Raw genomic sequence first — 6,882 nt, forward strand, 5'->3', positions numbered from 1 at the left:
AATTCTAGATTCAGTTTACTGAAAATTTAGCAAAATTCACAACAGAAACTGTATTTGCTCTTTACCAACACCAAAGATCCAGGTCCAAGGTATATCCACACTTCGAAGAAATTCAGGTGCAGGTGTATGCAAACCTAAAAGAATTAAACGTATCAAGGTACAGTAAAATAATTAAATATATATTGGTGTTCTACCCTTGGATATATGATTCATACAAAACAATAGGCTACTTCCATGAAACGGGCTTTGCCTTTAAAGCAGTCATTGAAACTGTGGTAATAGCTCCTGATGCAGCAATTCTATGAAACTACGTCCCCTACCCTGCTGTGCTCTTTAATGCTTGTAGAAAGATAAAGCCTTCTTCATCTCTGCAACAGATTAATGCAGTCTTGGCCCAGTTCTGACATATTTCTCAGCTGCTGCTCATTTCTTTCTCTGAAATAGTCACGCATTCTCTTCTTCCCTTGAAATCCCCAGCGACGAAGCAGCTAGGATCACGTTCCACGTAGGCAGGAATGTGAGGATTTACACAAATCTCAGTTCAGCCCTCAATCTCAATTTACACTAACCTCAATTCATGCACTCACTCAGTAATCTATGAAGGAGACTAGGGAGGTTTTGAGCAGCTTCCTCCCACCCTTCACTAATACTGTCGATGAGGAACATGCTCCATTTGCATGATAGAGAGGAGCCTACAATTGCAGAGCCATCCTCTGCTCCTGTTACCAGCAGACCCACCTCCAGGGCTGGAATGAACCAAAACCAACGTAAACTGAGAGCCAAATTCCTTCAGCACTGCACCTTTACCAAAAGCAAGCTAAATGGTATTTATCTGGTGAACGCAGGAGGCAATTATTTTTCATTAAGAGGAAAGCATAGTTCAGCCTGTTGATTTCCACTGGTGTAGTGAAAAAGGGTGAGTGTCTGATGACATCAGTTTTACAGGAGAACTGAAACCATTTATAGGAATAAGCAAGGCTTTGAATGGTATGGGGAAGTACTCACTTGAAGAGCACTGCCAGAGAAAGTCTGACCAGAAGCAAAACTCAGCTGTTCTCACCATGAGCGCACCTACGTGTTTTCTCAGTCCAGGGAAGCTGAGGCTAAAGGCTTGCTTTGGTGTGATTTTGCAAATAAACCGTAGCTTTATGAAGTAAAGGGGTTTGATGATTCAACCCAGGATTAAAGAAATAGTCTTAGAAACTTTACAGGCAAAGGTTCAGCTCCTAACTCCAGAATCAACAATGAACAAAGCACTACGGACACGTCATATGAGGCCAAAAGGTCGAAATGCCAGATGTGGTGAAGAGGTGTCATGGCACAGGGTATGAAAGGTATGAGTATGTGCATGGTCTGGGCAGCAACCCGGAAGGACATTTCCATCGTGCTAGCTTTACTTCATACCATTCAGTATCAAAGGTTTTGTGGAATGTCGTTTGAGCTGTTTCATGTACTCTGGGTCCAAACTGTACCGTCAAAAACAATACACGCAGAAATGCTGCAGTTATAGGAGTTGCAGCAGCCCAGCTGTGTTGTTTCCAAGGAGTGCAAGACCTCAGGGGTAACATTCTGCCCCACTAACTTCCCCCCTGGAGAGGGTGCATTTCAAGCCAGTGATGCCAATTACCTTATTCAGAGTTGCCTGTGGGCTGCATATCTTGTGTCAACAACATTCCCAGTGATGCTACTCAGGGAATAATCAAATGCCACAATGTCAACATTTTGGCTCATGTTGTGAAACATAACCCTCAGCAGAGGGTCAGTATGGGCAGTGTAGTGTGGCAGGGAAGGGGGCCTTAGGAGAGCATTTGAAGATGCTGCTAAAAAATAAATTTCCTATTTAAAAGCCTTTTCAAATCCCTCTGCAGACCCCTGCCCAGGGTCTGATCATCTCCAGCCCTTAATAAATCTATCATCTTGGTGCCCCAGGAGGAGAGATGGGAACTGAGGCGCAGAAAGCCTAGGACCAGATTTTTAGAATGTGTGTAGGTGCCCAAAGATGCAAACTGTCCCACAGATGGGATATCGATCTCTTCTTCAGGCACCTTAAATACCTTAAAAGCTACATTGCCTCTGACTACACTCAAGGGCTGCATATGGCAGGAATGATCCCAAAGGTACCTAAATGATACAACCCAGCTATTGCCCCATCCTATCCTTGTCTGCTCTGCCCCAACAACAGCAACTGTAATGAACAGGGAACGCAGTCAAGAGAGAGACTCTGTAAGCCATGTCTTCTGGAGGTGGTTGACAGCAATATTCTCAGCTTCGTGCTCTGATCATGGCTAAGTCAATATTTATCTTTTAGGCCTTGATATACTAAGCAGGAGACCGATTCTTGTCTCATGGGTCACCTCTTAAATTTAACAGGAAGATCATCTCTTCTAAAACTATTTCTCTTTGGAAAAGCTTGGAAAGAGATGTTGACGCTACTGAGCTTTATTGTAGCTGTGCAAGGAAAGTGCTCATCCATCCCCCATCAAATTGTGCTGACCTTATTGCCTTCTGCTTCATTGCTTTTCATAATCAAATTGCTAGCCTTGTTTGTTTCAAAATGCCACACAGCAAACAGCTACAGTATGATCTAATTATCTCATTCTCATTCTGTGTAAGGACATTTTCAGATAAACAGTGGGTTTCAACATGGTTTCAAAGGTCTTCCCATGCAAGCCATCTCTGTCTAACAACAGACAGCTCCTCATTTATCTTGACTTTTCCAGATATCAGTTTTGATAGCTCTAGATATTAAAAACTAGAAGTGCCTTGCCACAAAGATCGTGCTTATTCCTAGGCAGATGTCACGACGATGACAGGTGAGCATTGCAGTTCCAGTTGTCACAAGGATACCAGCATAGCAGGTGGCAGCTGTAACCCTATAGCAAAGTATTACTCTTTGTCTTCTCAGCTAAATCTGGGAGCTGTCACTTAGCCACTCCCCACACCAGCAGCCCTGCTTGTAGCTCACCAGGGATCCTTGCACAGCGATGAACATACTGCTGCAGACTGAGGCTCACGTTCTCCCTCGTTATTTGCTTGTTATTTGTTTTGGCATTGAAAGGTGCCCTGTTTGAAGACTATAAAAAATCACTGATGATTTTTTAACATGTTCTTTGAGGAAAATCTTACTCAAGAAACAAATTAAAAGCTCCAAATTCTGGAGACAGAATGAAGCAGAGTTGAGGGACAGCTCTGAAAGTATGAGGGACCCTGATAAAATAGACTTTCTATCTTAGCTCTGGCATCACATTGACCTAACAGTATTGTTATTAGTGATGGGGAGGTACGATGCAGCAGAACTACATGAAAGAACTTGCATAGCAGCTGGATCACAGTGCTAACCAGTGGCCTTACACTTGCTGGTTCAGAGGATTTGAAATGTCCATGTGTATCTTCTCTCTTCTCAGGCTGAGATAATGAGAGCTGTGAGACATGATTATATGAGATTTTGTAAGAAAAAGTTGACAAAAGTAGTCAAAGGTTTGAAACAGCATACATTTGAGGGGAGCATAAGTTAAGACTCTTCTCCTTAAAACATAAAACAGAGGGTTGATATGACAAAGATGAATGAAATTATTACTACTAAGCAGAATAAATGATAATTACTCATTACTTCTCCTAATACAAAGTTCAGGAAAGCATTCAAGTGATCATGCAATGGTTCAAAACCAATGAAAGAAAAGTGTTCCTTCACTTTGACAGCTCAGCTTATACCAAAACGTATTCAGTACCTGTTTCTTGCTTTCTTAGGAATGTCTGAAACACTGATGTCTGAAACACACTAAATAAACTTCACACACAGAAGTCCTCGTAGTTCTAGTGCTGATCCTGCTGGGTTTCAGCTTTGTTTTATTTGGATAGTGAAGTGAACAAAGGTTCTCGGAAATAGATCCTATTGATATGGGCAGGGTGACTCAAACTGTGCCAAATTTGATAGTGGAATTAATTTCCACAAGGCTTGTGGAGGCCAGAATCTTAAGAGTGTTCAAAAAGGAATTAGGCAATTTAACAGGGATAGGACTATTAGCAACAACAGAGCATTGTGTCCAGCTCAGGAAAAGCTACGGGCCCCTCTCAAGAGACAGGATACTGGGCTGGACAGACCTTCAGCTTCATCCAGTGTGGCAATTTTTTGTTCTTACATATCCTCTTTACAGACTTCTAGCGGCCATGAGAAGCCCACTTCTGATGTGCTGACTCCTCATCTAATAAAACATAGCTGGAAAACATCTGGCTCACAAACTGCTATTTGCAGCCTCAGAGCTTCGCTACTTTCAAACCTTCATTTCTCCTTCCGACACCACAAAAAATATCACCCGCTTCTCACATTACTGGGAGGGGTTTAACCTGAATGCTGAAACTGCAAGCCTATCTCAAATAAATGGAAAAACAGCAGTCTCTGTCCTTTTACCCCGCCCCAGACTCTTAGATACCACCATGGGCAGCTGCACATGTAAGCTCACCCGCTATTGTGGCAGCAAGCTTTCAGTTGCTTGTAATAAGGGAAGTATAATAGTTGCCGCCAACCAATGCGTAAGAGCTGCTGTTAGCTCCTGATCTAATTATATACTGACATAATTTGGCTGGAGTTGGCATTCACTGAAGAGATGTCAAAGTAAATGATTTCACTCCGTTATGCAGCAATGGCAATGTTAACCCAAGAGAAATTCCTGGAGGAGATTAAAACATTCATAATTCATTTTAGATGCTTTGTGAGCTTCTGTCCTAAATGAGCAGAGGATAATCCAATACTCTGATGCCTGAATTTTGGAGGCACCTGTCTTTCCTTATATCATTTGGCAAAGGCAATAATTTGCCCGATCTGAAAAAGAGTTTGTGATTAGTTGCCATTGCAGTAAATAGCTCCAACTGCCTAACCCCTGCATGGGTCTCCCCATTGTCATTGCGATGGCATGGTAGGATGCTATATTTAAGACTCCAGGATGGGCACTCAAACATGGGGAACATTCTTTTGGGGAGAGTCACTCTTAGTGTCATCAACAGGGAGAAGGAAAGGCTCCTTTGTCCTTTCTCTTTCATGAGGACAGGCACTCCCACTGTAGTCTTCACAGGGTGAGTTTGGTTTATCTGTAAATAAAATATTGTTTATAGCAAGATTTTATAAGATCTTCATAGCAGCATCGGTTATTTTGTGTGATCGCTTTACTTGAATTGTGCTTCAGAGATAGACTGTGCTTCGTGATTGTATCTGCTTTAAGGTGTCATTACTGTTTTGCCAGTGTTGTTCTTATGAAAATACCGTTTTACTTCATGTTTTCTCACAAGAATCTATTCTGGTTTACTGGTCTGTTTAGAAAAAAATATACACTTGGATTGAAAAGTGTAGGTTGTAGCAGATCAGAACTCTATATCTTTATAATAAACACCAGACTATAAAGCACTGAAAATTTTCCAGGGAAAATTAAAAAACATTATATAGCAAAAATTAACCTGGATCGGTAACTATTCATGAAAATGGAAACAAAGATCAGATGCCCAGTAGTCATTCTGCAGCTGAAATAGTCCTGAAGAGAGTAGTATTCTATGAAATTATGAAGATATTTTTTCCATAAAAGTCTGTTTTATTTTCTCTTTCTTATACTTGCCAACATTTCTTTATTTCTTCCAAAGTTAACATCTACTGAGGAAATATTATCGTGATAATTCTGTATTTTCATATGCATTTTGGGATATTTTGCATTTACCACAACAACTCTGCTTTCCATACAACTGTGCTTTTCCATGGACTGTTTTTTAAGAAATTTGTTTACATTAAGAGAAAATTGTACTACTAGGAAAAGCTGAGGGGGTTCTATTTTTTATCATTTTGGCATTAGAAAGCAGTAAAACTAAAATCCAGGTGCAAAATTTGCCAAGGGAAAATTTCAATAATGGAACATGAGCTAGGGAAAGATTTACAAGTATGTTTGAACAAATATTTTTCAGTGACAATTACATTTCCAAAGCTGTTTTTATAAAGTACCCTAAGCTCTTAGAACTTGAAAATCTGAACAGTTTAAGGATTGTACTGTACATTTCTGAATGAATTGCAGGACAGAATGAGATAAGGAGGGATACATTTTTTAAATTTACTTTTGTTTAATGCCCACTCATTAGTCAGTGCCTAAAAGCAGCACGCTGCTTATTCCCAGAGGAGAGGCTGCAGCAACAGCCTCATTCTTTAGCAGCTAATGCAGGAGATGGATGGGAGCCAAGAGCGCTGATGTTTGCTCCCCGTGTTTCACCTGTAGGACAGGGATCTCCCTGGGAAGGCTTCTCCGGTCACGCTGGGGAAAATCCTGCTGTTCACTGAGCAACTCCTTTAAGGCTAACATTTTGAAGGATGCTACGTTTTCTCCCTGATTTATCAACCTTTTTCTAAGACCTAAGAAGAAACAACTGATCTCTCAGGATGCACTCAAAGGACTGGATAAAACATTATCCTCTTAAAGTATTGAACTATAACTGTTCTTGTCAGCAGCCTAGATATGCAGATGGGAATACGGGCTGAAGAAGTGCTCTGTTTCCACAACGGCAACTGGAACTGGTTAGTTCCAGAAAATCCACTTGGATTTTCCAACTACCACAGGCACCAAGTGATTTCTGCACAGCAGCCTGTGTGTTTGGTTCAGCAGCATTGCCTTATCTAACACCTGGCACATCCAGGCAGGGTCAGAACGTGGTGCGATCAAAACCTGGGTGGCAGGTCACAGGCTATTTGGCATCATAACTACCCCTGCAATATAGTTCCCAGACTAAAAATCTGCTTATTTTCTAAACTTTTCCTCCGTATCTCACTATCTGATGTTCCATACCTTATTTTGTCCCTAGTCTTCCATGTCCCTCTGATCTCCCTTCTCATGATGCTCCTCATTCATCTGCATG

General features: G+C 41.3%; 1 long non-coding RNA gene across 3 annotated transcripts in view; it reads right to left on the reverse strand.

Annotated features, from left to right (window-relative positions):
- The window catches only part of LOC140662213 (uncharacterized), a 57,049-nt gene that overhangs the window by 14,745 nt on the left and 35,422 nt on the right, over positions 1-6,882 (reverse strand). For 2 of the 3 annotated variants that reach the window (XR_012046013.1, XR_012046012.1), the window contains exon 3: positions 66-134. The exons of the other annotated variant lie outside the window; for it this stretch is intronic. This is a non-coding gene — a long non-coding RNA (uncharacterized lncRNA). The remainder of the gene's footprint in view (positions 1-65; positions 135-6,882) is intronic. 3 annotated transcript variants of the gene reach the window in all.

Source organism: Ciconia boyciana, chromosome 21 (genome assembly GCF_034638445.1).
Source record: "Ciconia boyciana chromosome 21, ASM3463844v1, whole genome shotgun sequence".
In the NCBI taxonomy this organism is placed as follows: Eukaryota; Metazoa; Chordata; class Aves; order Ciconiiformes; family Ciconiidae; genus Ciconia; species Ciconia boyciana.